The 19,565-nt window shown below is 41.9% G+C and overlaps 1 protein-coding gene across 1 annotated transcript in view; it reads left to right on the top strand.

Annotated features, from left to right (window-relative positions):
* The window catches only part of UBE2R2 (ubiquitin conjugating enzyme E2 R2), a 50,640-nt gene that overhangs the window by 13,711 nt on the left and 17,364 nt on the right, over window positions 1-19,565 (top strand). The gene's annotated exons all lie outside the window — the stretch shown is intronic.

The raw sequence follows: 19,565 nt of genomic DNA on the forward strand, positions 1-19,565 counted from the left end.
CCTGTGTGTTTAAAACCTACCTGGCTCTACTGATGATGTACAAGATACTAGGCACGTTTGAAGTTCCTGTGATACAGATCCAGTTGGTATTCTAGTTAATTCAAAGTATCTGCCATTTGATCAGCTATTTCTGCTTTAACTGTGCTAAAAAATACAGCTAAGTCTCTTGTAACTTTCTCTACTAGCAATGTAAGCCAGTGTTACAATTTATAGTTGATTGGACTTCTGTATCCTTGCCAAATTAGAGGGAAGTTTTCCTTGGCAAGTGACATCAGCTTCTGCAGTACTGAAATGTTAAAGTAAAAAAATTCGAATCCTTGGCATAATGCAGATAATGATGGCAGATTTGGTTTTTTGGTGGTGATTTATTTTTTGTAACTTTAGCTGAAGTAGCAATGGCACAGATGCCTAGTTGTTTTTCCCTCTGTCAGGTTAATAAGATCTCAACCTCTCTCACATCTTCCTCTGAGCTTCCAAGGTGTTCTTGTACCAGGGAAGTGCTAATAGCAGATGGTGTACTTGAAGCTTTTAAGGCTTCTGAAACTTCATCTCACACTATGATTAAGGTTCAAAAATCACCTTTGGAAATGGTTCTGCATCTTCCAAAATCATCTTATTGTGGGCAAAGAATACTTTAATAAAAAGAGTACAGGATGAAATCTGTATACCCTGATGTGAACTCTTTGAATTCTGCACTAATAGTGAGCTGCTCAGCTGTTAGGATCTGCTGTTCTCATTTTGTCTACTTTGACTATTTTAACAGCTGAAAGTTCCAAAAAGGCCTGGTACAATCAAAACCACCCTCTTGTCAAAATGAAGCTTGATATAGGAAGCTTGATAAGCTTTGCACATGAGTAGTCTGGGTTTTCTGAAAAGAGCATATGGTAGCTGACACTTCAGCTGGAGATGACTTGGTAATTATAGCTCCTTTGTCAGAATTCCTTTGCCATTTCATGGGGCTAACAGCAAATTAAGCATCTCTTTGTATATGTAAGGGGAGGCAAGTGCTAAAAATATTTGGTTTCTGCACATCTTCAGTTATTCTGTCCAATTGTATTGGGCCAAAAGCCTGGAGCCAGAGCTATGAGTTCTTCTAAAATTTATGAGTAATTCTACGGGTGGCAAGCTTTCTTCTGAATGGAGAGGGGCCTTGATTCTGTGGTTGAGCTACTCTAAGGCAGGACAAGGGAAACATGGTTTTTATTCTATGATTCTATTATATGACTTCGTCATGATTCTATGATTTCTTTAGAGATATTTTGCTTGAGTTTTTTTTTCTTGTTTCCAGTAGTAGCTCATTACCAAAATCAGCAATGAATTGCTTACCTTAGTGTTTCTTTTTGATAGTTTGGGTGTTCTGTTGTGATGATCTGTCTTTGAGGGTGATTCCATCCATCTACTTGATTTAAATGTCTCTCTAAGTTCTAGCTTGTGTTGCAAGTATTTGTCAGGTAAGCAAAGCCTGAGTTGCTTTTATTCCTAGATGAATGTAATATCCATTGAAAAAGCTCACTTAAATTTGAACCTGAGCAAGTGATCAGTGGTTCTATGTCAGAGTGGAGGCTGGTCACAAGTGGTGTCCCTCAGGGGTCGGTCTTGGGGCCAGTGCTCTTCAACGTCTTCATCAGTGACATAGACAATGGCATCGAGTGCACCCTCAGCAAGTTTGCAGATGACACCAAGCTGAGCAGTACAGTCGATACAGCAGGGGGAAGGGAGCCATCCGGAGGGACCTGGACAGGCTGGAGAAGTGGGCCCATGAGAACCTAATGAGGTTCAACAAGGCCAAATGCAGGGTGCTGCACTTGGGCCAAGGCAATCCCAGGTATTTATACAGACTGGGGGAAGAACTCCTTGGGAGCAGCCCTGTGGAGAAGGACTTGGGGGTCCTGGTGGACGAGAAGTTGGACGTGAGCCAGCAGTGAGCGCTTGCAGCCCAGAAGGCCAACTATGTTCTGGGCTGCATTAAAAGAGGAGTGGCCAGCAGGGAGAGGGAGGGGATTGTCCCCGTCTGCTCAGCTCTTGTGAGGCCCCATCTGCAGTACTGTGTCCAGGCCTGGGGCCCCTAGTACAGAAAAGATGTGGAGCTCTTGGATCTGGTCCAGGGGAGGGCCACCAAGATGATCAGAGGGCTGGAGCACCTCTCCTATGAAGAAAGGTTGAGGGAACTGGGCTTGTTTAGCTTGGAGAAGAGGAGGCTCCGGGGAGACCTCACTGTGGCCTTCCAGTACTCGAAGGGAGTGTATAAGCAGGAGGGAGTACGACTGTTTACATGGGTAGATAGTGATAGGGCAAGGGGGAATGGTTTTAAGCTGAGACAGGGGAGATTTAGGTTAGATATTAGGAGTAAGTTTTTCACTCAGAGTGTGGTGATGCACTGGCACAGGTTGCTCAAGGAGGTTGTGGATACCCCGTCCCTGGAGGCATTCAAGGCCAGGCTGGATGTGGCTCTGGGCAGCCTGGTCTAGTGATTGGCGACCCTGCACACGGTAGAGGGGTTGAAACTTGATGATCATTATGATCCTTTCCAACCCAGGTCATTCTATGATTCTGTGAAGTAAAATCTAGTTGTTTGGTTTTTTGTAGTCTTATCCTTGATATGGTTTAGTGAACAGTTGTTAGAGCAATTAGTATGGTCTCTACTACTCTACACAAAGCAAAACATTCATAAAGAACAATTAGAACAGTTTAACTATGATATACTGGCTGACTCATGCCACAGAGCTTGGTATTCCTTTAATCCTTTTTATAAACTGTTTTATCCCAGCTAATGTGATTGTGGATGTTCTTATTGCCCATATAATGTCTAATCCCTTTTGAATTCTGCTAAACTGTTGGCCTTAATATTGCTTAGCAATAATTAACAAAATACAGGTGTTTTGTATATTGCTTAACTGTTGATCAAAGCTTTGATTTTTTTTGCGCTGACCTGTTACACTTAGGTTGGTAGTATTCCACTGTTTAACATGTTCTGACTGATGCTCACATCCCCCTGATTGCCAGCCTTGTGCTTAGATACTTTGTCTTTGGAGTGCTTGTGTTGTGTTCACCCGTGACATGGAAGGCTTTTATGAGTGCTTGATGGTATCCTTTCTAAACTATGGAGTATTTTCTACACATCTTCAGATGTGCAAAGAACACAAAGCATCTGCATCCATTTTTAAGAAAACTCATGAGCTGCATAGCTGGATCTCATTTTGCTACTTCCAGTTTAACAGCAAGGTTAAGCTAACAGATGACGCTCTGATAAAGAGGGAGTGGTAGCTGGCATTCCAATATTGTAGGTATCTGACTTGAAGAATGTTTAGTTTTGCTAGGACTTTGGAGGAATCTTTGTATTCTTGATTGTTGATGATCCTTTCTCAAATGTGTTTGCCTGATAGGCAAGTTTGGGTGTTTGGGTCGAAGTTCTACTTAAAGAAAAGGAATAATACAGATTTCTAAAATAATCCTTGCTACTGTTGTTGCAAGATTTTTATTCTTTGCCACCCTTATCAAAGTTCTACAACAATCTCTAGTAAGTAAGATGAAGAACTAAAATTGTGCAGAATCGCCAAGTATGAACAGGTTCAGAATTGGAAAGTGGTAGTAAAGGCCACCCCCACTTTTTAATGGCCATTTTTTTTAGTGGGACTTGAAAGGGTTTCACCATTGCTTGTCTGGGGACAACTGCCCTGCTCAAGGCTTTGTTTTTTACCAGAAACTTGGTAAGTGGCTCTCAGCCAAAAGCAGTGGGTTTTTGCTTAGAGAGAGGTTCATTTCTCTCCTCATCTTGAAGAAACAAAGCCCTTTTCTGGGTGAGCATCAAGCTGTCAGTTGCTGCTCAGTACTTCTTTATTCCACTTCCCCTTGCTGAAACTTCACCTTTTGTGCAGGGGTGGGGCTGCGCAGTGGGGTAGGATCAGCTCCCTTTCCAGTGTGAAATATTTATAATCCCAACAGCTTTTTTCCAAGCCCTGTGCTCTGCAGACTCCCCTGGCTTGGACCCGAGCGTTCCTGTCTGGCCAGGAGCCTGATGCCAAGGGGCAGCCTGGCAAGCATTGTGCTCCGTGTCCTCCAGGGCAGGCTTCCACCCAGAGCTGGACAATGCAAGTTCAAATGAATATGAGCCAAATGACCCACTGCTAGCTGGGACTGAGTAAGGTGTCCCAATTTAGCTGATTTTTGAGGAAATAGGCCAATCATCTGAACCAAATGTGTGGTGAACTTGGTCGTGTACAGGATTTCAGGCTCTGAGTCGGCCTTGTACAAATACCTACTTGTAACCTTGAGTTCAGGATTAAGTTCATTGAGTTCGGGACACTTCAAGGCATTTCCTTTCCTGTCCTGCTATTGGGCAGTTAACCAAGCATTACCGAGGAGGTACATACAGAGAATCCTAGGTTTAGGCATGGAGTTTCCTGGTGTGGCTCCCTGGGTCAGCACTTGCTCCTTTGTTGCAGTTTGCAAGTTCCACACTTGCAGTGTTTGTCTGTCTTTCCTGCTCCAACACTATCCAGAACGTCAAAAGATGAGCTGCTTGTAAATAGCTACTAGTTAATAGCCTCTTCTGGAGAGTACAGGATCCTTTTTGCTTGCACTTGTTTCTTTTTGGATGATGCTGCTTACATATGGGGTAAAGCGATAGCCTCAGCCATTTGCTGTTCTGTTGCTGTTGTGTATTTGTGGGAGAAATTCTTTCAGTGAAAAAAGGAAGATGACTCTTAAATCCATTCTTAAACACCTTGCAGTTTTTCTAATTTTATTGTAATCTTTATGCACGTTACATGTGGCTGACTTATTTGCATATTAATTTTTAGTGAAATGTTCTATTTGGTTTGCTGTAGTCAGCTGTCTCTTGGCTGACGTTTTGACATTAAAAAAATATTTTCACATTGGAAGCAACTTTATGTCCTGTGGTAACATGTACAAGAATGTCAGATCCATCAGTGTTTAATTTGCAAATTAAAAATCTTGTTGTGGCTTTTTGTGTTAAACCACTGAACTGTAAGGATAATGAACTAGTGATGCAGACTGCCATGATCATTAAACTGATATTGTGCTAGCTATGTTTTAATGCTAACTTTGCAGCAAAAAAAGCAAATGAGCTATGTGTTACCTTAGATATAATTAGATATCCTGCTTTGTATGTTTATTTTGGAGATTAGAGCAGAAGCACAAAAAGCCCTATGGTACAGTCTGTAATGCCCAGTGCTGAAGTGATTGTACGGTGGATGTGAGCTCTGCAGCACAGAGCTTAGGTAACAGTGTGAGTTACACCGCTTTTTTATGAGAGTTTTTTTTTTTCCATGCTGATATGAGACTAACAGTGTTTTAATCCTCCTGGCTATGCCCAATAAAATGGTCCTGCATGAAACCTGAAATCTGTTGTCCACACATAGGCAGCTCTAAAAGGCTGAGCATTATTCCAGCAAACACAAAGGAGCTTGTGCTGCATATGTCACTGCTTGAGTATTACTGAGGTCACTTCCACAGCATCTGACTCCTTGGTTTTCCCTTTGAGGAAGATCTAGGCTGTTGAAGCCTGAAATGCCATTCTGTTTGCTTATTACTGTGGGCTGTAAACAGCCACTATGCTCAACCTTTGTATCTCTGCAGGCTTTTTATCTTGAAAAGATGGCATGACTTTGCTGAACTACTCTAAACAATAGTTAATTATGTAGATATCTTCCAGATATTTGTTTCAAGATAAGCACTTTGAAGACATAAAATGTATTGGATCTGCAGCAAAGCTGTCAATACACTTGCCTTTAGGATGAGAGCCATTTTGCCAGCAGGAGTGTTGTGTTTCCTACGTTTAAAAAATTAAAAGAAAAAATTGCATCTTAACTTGCAGTTGAAGTGTTATCACCAAGAGCCTTGCAGTTTACTGCCCCACTATGGAATGCCTGAAGGTATATTGCTGAAACAGGGGCTGTGTGCCAGAGGCACTATGCTTTTTGCAGCTTGAAAGCACAACCATTACAGAAGGCTACTGAGGTTGGTGTACGTGTTTGCATGTACAGTTGTTCTTGTGCACACAGAGCTGCAGTGTGCTAACTGCTAGGGGTAACAGTAAAGCACTAGAACCTGCAGTACCAAAACAGAGCTTGTTTGGCTTTATAGCCCTCCAACAAGTGAGGACTAACAGGCACTACATAAGCAGCTGTGTGCTGAGCAGGGCAGCCTAGCCCAGGATCCCAATCCAGCAACCATGCACCACATTACATGTGGTTTGTCATGCTGGGACACAATCAGAATTACTAAGCCAGAGTTACAAAGTCACAAGAGATGATTAAATGCTAGGTGAATCATGACATAGCATGGGTAGCATTGTTACAGGCATTTGAACTCTGACCTGTCCCAGACAGAAGTGCGTGAACTGTTGTTTCTGGTCTTTACACTGAACTATGTGTTGTTATAAATCCTCAGTAATATTACTTAAGGAAGAAAAAAAACCCTGTGTGCAAACGCTGTAAGCTCTGAACAAGAAGTACAGTACACTGGGAAACCAGTACAAGTCACAGCAGCAGTTCTTCCACCAGAGCTGGCACTAGCACTTGCGCAGCAAATGAGAAAGTCTCTCATTTTAACCTAAATGATTAGCAATTACTTCCAGCTTTATTTCTTAGTTAAGTGTCAAGACTGTAGGCATAAGACTCTTCAACCAAGCTGACACTTTTTTTTTTTCCGGTAAGCATGGGACTGCGCACAGAGGGAAAAAGCCCAGTGGGAGTCTTTACCTGATGTTGAAATCCTGTTGAGATGTATGTTTTTCCTCCTACTAGAAAACTTGGCACAGGACAATTTTTTAAGCTGTCTATGGAAAAAAAAAGATTTAGATGTTGCCTACGATCTGAAAGATGCATTCGTTCAAGTATATAGACAGACAGATAGATAGTATTGATTGGTGCTTTTCCACTCTGGGAAGAATAAACGTATCCTTGGGTTTCCTTCCTCCATCCCAATGCATGGGCAACACTTAGGGATGCTCCAGCCTGAAGTGGGTGGCGAGAGTGTGGAATAACTATGTTAGTGACTTACTTGCTGTGTGGTGATAGCCAAGCCAGCAATTTTGACCACACTTAGTGATCACTTGATTTACAATGTAGATTTGAAAATTATGGCTTCAGTAGCATGTGTTCCTCTACAGAGCATGTCATTAATGTGCCATGTTTAACTTTCTGGAAGAACAGAAGAAACAAGCACTTGCCAGAAGCCACCTTTTGCATCACTTAGTTATAGCAAAAACAGTCATCTGTCAGCAACCTTCAGAATACACTGGCTTTTAAAAGAGCTCTGATTTACTAGCATTTGCATACTATAAGCTGTACAGTAACCATCCTTTTTTCAGTTGATTAATAGCCACTGACCCTGCACTGCAGTGTGGGCTAGGTTAACCTCCCAGATTTGGGTGCACCTGGCAACTCAAGGCCTTGTGGCACTGGATGTTATACAAGGTAATGCACATCTTGCCCTTAGGGTAAGCCAGGGTCACCATAGCCTCCTGCAACAGGAGGCAATTTACATGACATGTTTCTTGGCTCTCAGTATGCGGAGATGAGCCTTGAGTACCAGATAGTTTGCTGCTGATTGAAATGCTTGAGTTACTCTGCGGTATTTTCAGTTAGCCTCTTCCTAATAAGGGATCATTCTAAGCTACCATCAATGTTCTTGCTTAGAAAAAGAAAAAAAAAAAAAGAAATTGATGCAGAAACTAATGCAGGACCACTCATTACAGTAAAATCTGGAACTGACTGTATAACTACTGGTCCTATGTTAGTCTCAGCTTCAATTTCTTCTTTCTTTCTTTTTTCTTTTTGCATTCACATATTGATGCTTGCTTAGGTAGCAAGCAAGCTCGATGCTGAGAAGTTGCATTGAGTTCTTCAAAGATGAGAGGGGAAGGAGGATGTCTTTGCTAAAGAGAAATAAATATACACAAGTTCAGGTTTCAAAAGAGATCTTGGCCCTATTAAAGTAGAGATTTATCAGATAGTAGTATGGAGACTTTTTGCCATCATTTCTCATGGAAAATGTAACAATAAAAGTGCTCTGCATTCTCTTGGCAGTACCTTCTTAGCATTGAAATTTCTCTCTTCTACTGAGAAGATAGATTCACATCTTTAATCTCCTTTTAAGACTCGTTTCTGTCTCTGTTCACCATCCAGTATGCCTTAAGCTTCCTGAGTGCTTTAATGAGTTCACTGCAATGCTTTCTGTTATTTTAAAATGCCTTCTTGCTGTTGACAGGCTCTTCATGCTGTAGAACAGTGGAGCTGACTGCACGGAAACTAAGCTTGAAAGGATCTCCAGATCTGTTCTTGGCACTAATATGCAGTTACTTCTAAACGGTTGACACTTGAGTCTAGCTGTCATATTTTAATTTGTTGTCCTTCCTGATACTGATTTATGCAATAAATCAAAGTTGCTTGTCTTCTCAGTCCACTGTTTTGCTCCTGATGCTACCTCATCAGTTTTTATTGAAAGGTAATGCATCTACGCTTGCATTGAGTTGCATATATTGTTGGAGAGGAACAGAATGCTAACAGAAAAGCTTTAAAAAAGAAGAAAGGCTTTAAATACGGCTTGGTCAGCTCGTGTAAATGACAGCAGGCATTTGTGTGCACAGCTACTCTCAGCGTCAGGTCTGCAGCCTCTTCACCAGAGACCTGAGACTCAGTTGGGGTCTTCGCAATGTTTTGATTGCCACAATGCAATCCACTGCTTCTGATCTCTTTCATGTTAGCAGCAGAATAATTCACTGAATATCTCAGTTAACCTTGTAAATCTGAATTTCCCCTGTCTTTTTTTTAAACTATATCATAACCGTTTGCTAAGTACCGCTTGAACTGTGTATCATGCTGAAAATAATATGCGCTACATGTGTCTTTCTGAAAGCATCCTACAAGCAGGATTCAGAAGTCTAAATGCTAACTTCTGGAGTTTGCATAGTCTGATGTTTATCTTTCTGAGCTAGAGAGATCCAGGGAAAACTCTTGAAGGCTGCAGAGTGGCAGACTGAAATGGTGTATATACAATGGCAACAATAATGTGAACATACTTCTTACTTTGAGTTACTTTGATTTCAGACTAGTCTGCAGTATTCAAACTGTTTTAGAACTTAATGACCTAGCAGTTCAATGAGTGGAATTCAGAGCTCTTACGACACTGAAATTTCAAAGTTAAACACTACCAGGTGGAAGACCATTCCCCTGAAGCTTTTTGCCTGCTGCTTAATGAGAGCTAAATGTTTAATGAAGATGATAAGGAAGTTTCCTCGAGTAGCAAGATCAGGGGATGACAGGGGGCTATTCCAAGCTAGCGAGCTAGATGACCGTTTAGCTTCTGCTGGCCTGGCATCACAAGCTCCCATGCTTCATTAAACTGCCCAGTGCAAGTGAGCTAGCGTTTATACTGATGCCCTTTGCAAATCTCCAGTAGTAAGTGCCTGCTGCAATTCGGCTGATGACCTAGCAGAAACATTTCTGAGACTGGAGTGCCCTTACTTCCCAGGCATACCCTGTGATTGCGTGCACAGCTCATGCTGCAGATTCTACAGAGGAGCTGCTGCTCTGCCTTTTAAACACTACTTAGCAGTTGAAGAAATACTGATTATTAGAGCTGAATTGCAGACATTTTTGCCATAGCACACAACTTGAACCAAGCAGCTGCAGCTGGTTTCCTGGGATACCAGAGCAGAACCCATGAGATGAAATGTTACCCTTGCACTGTGGAACTCGTTGACTGGATTGTCATTGTTGTCTAATCAGCTTGCTTCGCAGGGCTCTCTGCAGTGTACAATATCTGGAAAACACTGGCAAAAATGCTAACTTTTTGTACATTTTGCAGCACCTTTCATTTTGTAGCAACTTTGTGTTGAAAACTGGTAATGCAGTCTCTAGCAGTCATCTATCTGCTGTACTTTTGTGTAACTCCCAGGTATTACGTTAGCAAGGTTAAGCATTCCTGACAATGCTGTGTGTTAATGCAAATGTTGTCTCTCTTAATATGATTCATGATAACTAGCCAAGCCTTCTGCTTTTTTTGATATGCAGATGACTTGTGTGCTGTTCTTACTTTAATACCAACACGTGCTTTTAGACAAGCTTTGACCTGGCTGCTTCAAACCTTGAGCAAAGCTTGGATACTGGTAAGCTACCAGTCAGGAATGTGTACGATATCTCCTGCTATTTGTGATGGTAATTGGAGGGAGAGCACCAGCTTTTCCAAACTTCAAAGCATAGTGTGCTGATTTTAATCTGCATTGAGGGATTGAATTACAGTTTTTAAAAACACAATTTCTTACCCTACTGCTAAAACCTAGTCTGATTTGAAAACATACATAATACCGCCATCAATCAGAAAAAGGAGGAGCAAAATAGGAAAATAATTAGGCTGTAACTTCAATTATGCATTCCTGCGCAAGGTGCCCTGGCCTTGCGTGAATAGAGTTAGTATGTTTTGAAGTCCATCAGCATCAGCATGACCAGGATACGGAGACTGAGCATCCAGAAATCTGTAGCTGAAGGCAAATGCACTGTTTAGGAGGGGAAAAGTCCTTGTGGAGAAAGGTTTTCTAATTTCATCACATTCTAAATCTGACTTGAAACAAAAGTATGTATCATGAATGTTGTCGACACTATATGCAGCTTCTTCTACTGCCTGTGTTAGTAATGGCTTTGATTCCTTCCTAAGCTCACATACCAGTGATAAGTGAGCTGTCTTGCTCTCCAGCAGGTTTCAGAAAGCACCAGCTTCTGCTGACCTAATTGATGCCAAAGGTGATAATTAAGCTTTCTAAAAAGCTCCGAAGGCAGTCCTATTTGAGTAAGTATTCATGACTGTACTAATAGGTGGGTGCAAAGTGGGAGTTAAAAGGGATTCTCTTATCTCTGTGTGATTGCTTCACCATTGCCATGCAGGGGAGGAGAGCTCATCTGTTACTGCAGAGCATCTTGTAGTAAGGAGATCATAGTATTAAAATAGAAGCATTGCCTCTGGGTATTTTCAGGTGCACCAAAGTGTAGCATTTAAAAGACAAAAAATAGCATTTTTACTTTCAGACTTCCAAGGAATTATTTTTTATAATCAAATATACCCCTTTATAAGACCAATGTGATTCTTTTAAAATTAACAAGTTCAAGATGGTAATGCTTGTGTGAGCATTAAAATTAATGCAAGCCACGTTGTTTATCAATGGATTTGGCACACCCAGAGAAGAGGCAGCTGTTACTGCGTGCCTTTTTGTTGAACCATTTTGTCCTTTAAAGTCTAATAGGGTTGTTGAGTTCAAGGTGTTTGGTGTTTTAAAAAAATAGCAAGCTTTTTGTCCTCAGACTTCCACTGGTCTGAAGTTGGATGTCTGGTGGGACAGTTATACTGCAGGAGGTACTGCAGGATACTCTGGAACTAGAGTGAGCATAATGCTGAGCAGGTGTGGATGGAGAATAAGGCTTAGATATGTGGCAGTTCTTAGGGGCTCTCATTTGAGCTCTTCACATGCCCAGTGCAGAAAAAGAGCCTGGTGGCACAGCCAGGATCACTGGTTCCTGATTCTTCTCCACAGTGTGCACAAAGGCATATTTTGTGCTGATCGTCTGAAATCCTGCCCTGGTGTACCTTGTAGGCATCACCAGGACTGTTTCTAGGAGACGCTGCGTCTTTATTTTGCAGGGCCATTTGGGGTGGGAGGGATATGGAGGCAGATTGCTGATCCATGACACACTTATGCGTTCTGGTGCAGGAAGAGGGGCTCTCGGGTCTGACACTCAGCTTTGACTGCCAGCAAAGCTTACTGCTGTCATTGTCTCTGATGGAAACCATTCTGCTCAGCAGAAAATACTTTTCCTGAGAGGCTACAAAAACTGGGACAGAGTGGTGTAGGAGAGACTAAGCTTTGGTTATATTCAATGCTGAATTCCCAAGAGTGGGAACAAGATTGATTCTGGTTTTTTTTTCAGGGGAAATGTTTAGAATCAGTTCCTGCTACTGTCCCCTGCATGCTGCTGCTGCGGTTGTGCAGGTATTTCCACCACTTGTTACTCCTAAGCTCTTTGCAGTATGATGGTGCATAATCCATGATGGTTTTGTGAGCTGATTATGTTCCATAATTGGTCCTCGTGGAACCAAACCAATGCCTAAATACTTTTTTTAACCAGAACCATATGTATAGCATAGCGCTTTTCCTACCCCAAAATTTCCAACACACAGCTGCTCTTGTACAGAAACATGGCTGAGTGAAGCACAGAGTAAAACAGAACTGCAGGAAAGCAGTTAACAACTGTTGGTTCTCCCATCCCAGTAAACAGCATGTTGATCTCCCCCCAAATCTGCCGAGGCATACAAAGCTCTGAATGCATGCTGTTGCATGTTTACTCCACAGCAGCATCTAGATTATTCTGTTGGGTTTTTTTTTCAGGAAATAAATGTCATACAAGAGCATGGTTGTGACTAACTGGAACTATAGATTTGGCAGACTACTTAGGGAGAAAAGAAATTGCGTTTGGCTTCTAGTCAGTTTGCAGTGTAATTTTCATCCAGAGATCTAACACAGCAGCAGGGTTTATTATATTTATAATTTAAATAATACATGATACTTAGCTTTTTATATATTATTTATTAAGCAGGGAATGCCTTAAGAGCTATACTTTCTGTTATAGTGTATCCAGGTCTTCTAAAGCAAGTGGCAATTGCTGTAAACATACTGATCATATATAGATGGCTTTTCATTTGGTCTGCGTGTAATTGTATCGTTTCTGATAGTATTCGAAAGATAATTCAACTCCAGTTCTGTTAATGATTTTTTTTTGGGGGGGGGTGAAGTTTTAGTTTGTATATCAAGTGCAGTCATGAAGCAAAGATCTTTGGTTTCTTTTGAGATAATTTTTCCAGCAGCTAAAAACCAAACCTCTCTGAAGTCCTTTGACAGCATTTAGTCTGTAGGTGCTGTTGCAAAGTGCTGGAGCAGCATTAACCTTTTCAGCATCCAAACTTTTTAACAGAAGTCGGCTGTTTTGTTCAGTACCTGATGCCACATGTCCCTGTAAGTCCTCCAGTTCTTTAAGGGCTAGTACCGGAAACTAAATGATATGCAGGTGGGTACAAACAAATATCCAAATTATTTTGGACTTGACTTTTTTGCTAGGCTGAAGAAAGCATTATGTTGCAATTAGTGTTTACCAAAAAGTACAGCGTTTCCAAGCTCCTTGAAGGAATGAAATTAGCTTTCCAGTTTTAGCCCTGCAGCACGCCAGTATGGCTAATTCATACTCAAATTGCAAGATCTGAGACATTGTGTAGCTTCTTTCTGTTCTTGGGCTTGCCAAAGGTAGTGGCAACAGGAGGAGTTATCAGTTGATACCGTCCAACAAAGTGCATACTTCTAGCAGCAGTCTTTGCTTTCTGTGCTTTGCTGTCTTCTAGCAGCAAAGCATCCTGCAGTCTCAGGCACAGAGGAACATACTGTTCCAATGTCTGTGTAAAGTTGTTCCAAGGATTTGTTTCTGCAGTGCACGCCTTAAACATCCTTAGTTCCTGTGTGCATAGACACAGTTTAATTAAAAATAGTGGTCGACCTGAGAGTATGTGTCTTGTATAAATCAGATATAACCACTGCTCCATATGGTGGGAAACTTTTGGAATTCTTTGCTTGCTTTGTATTTTAAGTGCTATCTGCAGGCTGAGGAGAACAAAAGTCCTCTTTATCAAGTCAAAGCAATGTAAAATTTGTAGACAGAGCACCGTTTAAGTCAGCCTACCTGGTAGCAAGTGTTTGTGTGTCTTCCAGTTGCTGGCAGTCTGACTAGAAGCAGTGCATCCGTAGGCTAGCATGAGTGCCTGCAAGGTTGTTCACTTATACTTGAGTATTTGTTAATTCATAATCACATCTGCTTTATCACCACTAGAGGCTCCTCCAAGTCATGCTTTGGATTTGTTTGTCTGAGGGGAAGCAGCTTGTGCATTAAGTAGGATGCAGGTGTCTGACTCTGCCAGCCTAACACCTCTTTACAAGCAATGAACCAGTTTTTATTAAAAATAATTGCTCATCCTGTTGATGGGGTAGTTGAACAGGAATCATCAATTTGAAATAATTACTGACTGTTATCTACTGGTGGAGGTTAAAATGGTGTTCAGTAAAAACTTGTAGAGTTGCTTACCATTAACTAGAAAAAAACTAGCATGAAAGTGTCCGTGATGTTGAGTGTGGGTAAATCATTTTCATTTAACATCAACATATTTTATCTTGGCATAGATAAGGCTATAATTACCAATGCAGGGTTCAGCTGCCTGTTGAGGGTGTGTTTCTCCTGACAGGGCTGTGTATGCATGCATTCACAAAACACTGTCAGCTTCTGCTACAATCTGATTGTTACTGCATTGCAACTTGGTAGGATATAGGCATTTTACATCAGGTACCATGAAGCCAAGATGCATGGTTCTTTATCCACAGTCCTGTTCTCACTAAATGCACACTATCAATCTGTGATAATCTACCCTTCTCCTTCCTGATATGACACTTATGTGCGATTGCTTGTCTGTCATTCAAGTTTCTTCCAAGTCTAAGTCAGAGTTGCCACTTTAAATCAAATGTGTAATCTGTGACATATGATTAAACACAGAAACAAAACTTAATGAAGTTTAATTTCCTCCTCTTTCCTTTCCACTTACAGGTAGGCACTAGTGCGTAGTGTTGAAGCTATTTGAGAGTCATTGCTTACGCAATTGTTCAGGTTTCCTCTGGCAATCCGGCAAGGTCCAGCTTTCTCTGTCCATACACTCAGCTCTCCTGTGCGTTCTCGTCTTACACCTGCCTCACTGCCATGCTCTGGTTTGACCTTGAGGGCTGCTTGACCTGCAGTAGTCTGTGCTGGTTCTTCCTGGCTGTTACTCTTACTAGCTGTGCCTTCAAATTTAATATAAATGATTAAAATTAACTAGATATAACTTGAATTTCAAGGATATTTGCTCATGTACGGAACTCAGCTTCTGACGTCTCTGCTTTGATCAGAGGGGTGAAGGGTACCTTGGTAACTGTGCTGCACTGCAGAGAAATCAGCGTGCTTTTCAACCTTTTGCTGACAATTTCAGGAGATATTTCAGGAAACTGAGAATTCTGGTTTTATCTGGACGTCATATTAGCCATTTATATAGTAACTTGTTGGAACAAGGGTTAGAGTTTAAATGCTAACTCTCACTTCTGTGCAGTATTTTCTCTCATCTGGCCTGAAAGATGTCTTATTAAGCATCCATGTATTAATGATGATCAAGAACAACCGTTTTGTAGATGTTTTTTTTCTCTAGCCACTTGTAATTAGTTATAAAATGGGCCATGGTTGCTGCAACAGGGAGGTTACTTGTTGGAGATCCTCAGAAGGTGAGGACCGCACGTGAATGTCAGTAACCATTTCCTTAGGGCCATGCAGGCTTTCCTAAGGCCTGTACTACCCTGTGAGCTCCAAATCATCTAAATCACGTCAGAGAGTTGAAAAGAGGTAGAGAGTGATGCAATGCTTAATGCTTTTTGAATTTGATTTGCAACCAAGAAAAAGAAAAAAAAAAGCACCCTGTTACCATAGAAACAATAGCCTAAGGCATGAGGATGGGTATGTATCAGCTAAAGCACTTATTTTAGCTTAAACTTAAACTTGATCTCTTTGAATACCCTATGATAATGGAGCTGACAGGCACGTCATTATGCAATAATTGAAAAAAATGCTCAAATGTAGGCTTCTCAACAGTGAATACCTCCTGACTTGGTGCTGTTTTTTTGCAGCCAGGTAGAGGATGCTCAGCAGGGAGGCATTTTGCATGGGTGTATCAGAATTTGTTTCGTTCATACAAAACTAGGGACACTCTGGAGACAGCTGCATCTTACAGTTGTATGGGTACAGGATTATAAAGCTGCATGAATACAGTCCTTGTCTCTACTCCAGGAGACAGTGCTGCTGTATTTCTCAGGGTTGCAGCAGCCCAGCAGACGTGTTTGCTACTGCTGCTGAGTGTTATCTGCCTCTGCTTGTGACCAGCTCCGAACAGGACAGCTTGCAACTGGTAATGCAGTGGCTGAAGGGTAAGCGGCATGGCTGCCCAGTGCTTAGTTCGCTTCTGTGTGGCAACTAGCTTGGGTAAGTTTCTTAGAGACTGCATTTCCTGAATGCTGCAATTCAGTTGCTAGAAACCTATATGTCTTGTTTAAATAAAAGCTGGTATGCGAGCTTGAGAAATCTCTTTAGAAGAACTGCTGCTGGCCATGATGAGAAATGCAAAGTTGTGTAACACTGCAGCACTGTGCTTTGGTTTACACTTGCAATGCTATAAATATTCCTTTCCCTTTGCTGCTTATGAAAGAGGTGACTGCATCAAGGCCTGCCCTGAGTTTTTAGCAGAACATGTGATTGGTTTCCCTTGAGGAACGCTTTCCTCTTGCATACAGCCTGGATTGCATATGAAGAGAATCAAGGCAATTAGTCATTGACTGACTCATGAATGGTTAGGCTGGTGTTTGTTAGAGAATTCTCTAAAAATAGTTAAACAGGCTGAAGCAAATGGTGTTTATTTATGAAGCTGGTTTGGACATCATCTTTTTGCCATCAGGTGCAAACTGTATAGCCTGCCTCACTGAAATACAGAACAATCTACTGCATTTTAGTGAATGTGCAAACTGCTGGAGCGTACAGTGGAGTTGACAGAAACTCTCTCAAGCCTGATACAAAAGGTTGTGAAACTGATCTGTTGCTCCTGACCACTTGAATTTGAGCAAACTTAACTGTAGAAATGACCAGGATAATTCCCAAGTACATCCCAGTGTCTGCTGTTGAAGCATTCTGTATATGCAAGGAGTATGTTTGTGTAAGTCTGCTTACAAAAATTTACTTAACAGATCATGGAAGTTTAAAACATGAGATTGAACAGGTTTTTAAAACAGCTCTTCTAGTGCCATAGCTATACCAGGTCAAGTACCAGTATACTCAGATGTACCTTACAGCAGGACTGCTTCATGTGCTAGCTCCTCCTTTAAAGCAGAGACCCAAGTGGAGATGGAAGCTTTAGGTGCAGTGTTGCTGAGTATCTTTAGCTCCTTCAGTAAGACCTAGACACTACAGGGAGACCTACGTTTCGCACACTAGGAGTTACTCTTCCTATTCTGTCCAAACAAGGAAGTCAGTATTTTTGTACAGATATAAATAAGAAGTGAGTCAGCCGTTTCTGCTTGAAAAATAGTCGCAGAGACCAGCCTCTCTGCATAACACACTCTAAGTGAACCTGATTTTGTGTGATACAGCTTGTGTACAGACTACAGGGAAACTGGAAGTCATCAGTCCCAAGAACTCAGCCTCACCATGAGGACTTCAGGGATCACAAAAGTCTTCTAACATTTTGTCTGCCAAAATTTGATCTTTTCATTCATGGAAAGATCTTAATCTCACCTGATCCTGGAGAAAGACTGAACTAGAGGCAGAATCTAGTGATATTTCAGCATGGAAATTCCCAGTAAACCTCAGTATGGCATCAGCTTCCTCATGTGGGAATATGAAATTGCTTTAGCATTCGGCTACGTGGGTGGAGTTTAGCAGAGCTGTTGGGCCTGCAGCTTGCAGTACAGAAGAGGACCAAGTCGTTCTGTTTGGTTTTATGTCCTATGTAGCTGCTGGTAGCTGCCTCTTCTGTGATGAGATGGCAGACAAATGTAAAAGCCAAGTGGAAAATGGACAGGTTGGAAATTCTTTGGCTCTCTATTTCCAGCTCAGTAACTCTTGCTGGATGCTACCTCTCCTGCAGCCTAGGGCATGGTTCTGAAGCAGGAAAAACCTCTCTGCAACAGAGCTCAGGGACTGCAGGTTTGAACCCCAAGCAGCCGGTGGTGGGCACTGGCTGGTGAGGTCATGTTCAGCCTTGTGATGGGGTATGAAATATCTTCAGAAGTGTATGCAGGCTGCCTGCTGCCATGGGCAAATGTTACTTGGTTTTCAGCCTGTCCCAGTCTCTCTGTCTGCAGCAAACTTTCCAAAATGCAAGTGCTCACAGCTGCCCTGTGTACAGCTGGATGTTCCTAGCCTGAGAGCACTGACAAAGAGCATTTTTAGCAGGAGTCAAAGTGACCGTCTCAATTAGCTGGACAGTATTATGGAATATCCCTGCAGTGAAACTCACGGCAGGAAGGAAATGTATTCTCTTAACTGCTAAACTGCTTGAGATCCTAAGTGCAGCTGACTTGTGCAGGCTAACTCAATCTCTGAATGAGCAGCAGCTGTCACGGGCAGTTATCACAGTAAGGCTAAAATCTCCAGACTGAACTTTTAGGATATCAAACAGCAACAATATTTAAAAAACAAAATCCATTCTGTTTCTTTTGAGTAATGTTAGAAGAAAAAGGTCTGTTTTCCAGGCACTGCTTGTTCTGACTGACTTCATTGTTTAGGGCAGTTTTATTTACTCAGATCCCTTGAGATGCTCCAGACAGCAGAGTGTGAATGTATGAGATCACAGGAGTTTGGATGTCGTCCAGCTAAACAGGGCTGCAGCAAGTTCCCCCCTCCAGAACCATTCAGTTCAGCCACAGGTTCATGTTGATCGTTAGTCCAGTGATTTCACATAGAAGAAGCTAGAGACTAATATGGGGTTCAAAGCCCTTACTTTAAAAGTGTAATTGTACTTTGACAGTCATATCACAGACTTGCTGCTTTGGTGTATGTTGCGTGACTTAGCTGTCCCAGCTTTTTTTAAAAAGTTTTGCTAAAAAGAAATCTGTTTTATGCTTGAGTAGTCTTCCATTGAAAATGTTTGGCAATGCCCCTGATAATTGCATTAGGAGATATATGTAAGATATGACTTTGTTGGAGCAAGAATGGACTCCTCTGCCTGTCAAATCAGTCTCTGATTTTGTAAGATAACCTCACTTCTTGAGTCATCTTCGGCCTACCCACTTGTGGCTCTATTTTTTTTTTTGCTTTGTTGAGGAACTTAGTGTCTTTTTTGAATTCTAGTTCACATTCAAGTCTATGTGATTTAAACTCCCTATGAGGCAGATCAGGTGATGCAAAATATAAAGCATTTAATACTGTTAACGATCATATGGCCATTGCAGCAGCAGGGGAGTTTTCAGAACTTAAAAGGCATAGTTCTCTTGATCTTCTAACGTGGATTGGAGATTGTAGAATCATAGAATGGCTTGGGTCGGGAGGGACCTTTAAGATCACTTAGTTCCAACCTCCTTGCTATAGGCAGGGGCACCTCCTACTAGACCAGGTTGCTCAAAGCCCCATCCAGCCTGGCCTTGAACACCTCCAGGGACAGCGCATCCTCAACTTCTCTGGGTATCCTGTTCCAGTGTCTCACCACCCGCACAATAAGGAATTTCTTCCTAATATCTAGTCTAAATCTACCGTCTTCCACTTTAAAACCTTGTCCTGTCACTACATGCCTAATAAAAAGTCCTTCTCCAGCTTTCCTGTAGGCCCTTCAGGTACTGGAAGGCCACTATAAGGTCCTGCGAGAGCCTTCTCTTCTCTAGGCTGAAGAGCCCCAGCTCTCCCAGCCTGTCCCTGTAGGGGAGGTCCAAGTAGATGACATCAGTTGCTCTTCCT

The sequence above is a fragment of the Numida meleagris genome, chromosome Z, assembly GCF_002078875.1.
Source record: "Numida meleagris isolate 19003 breed g44 Domestic line chromosome Z, NumMel1.0, whole genome shotgun sequence".
Lineage (NCBI taxonomy): Eukaryota > Metazoa > Chordata > Aves > Galliformes > Numididae > Numida > Numida meleagris.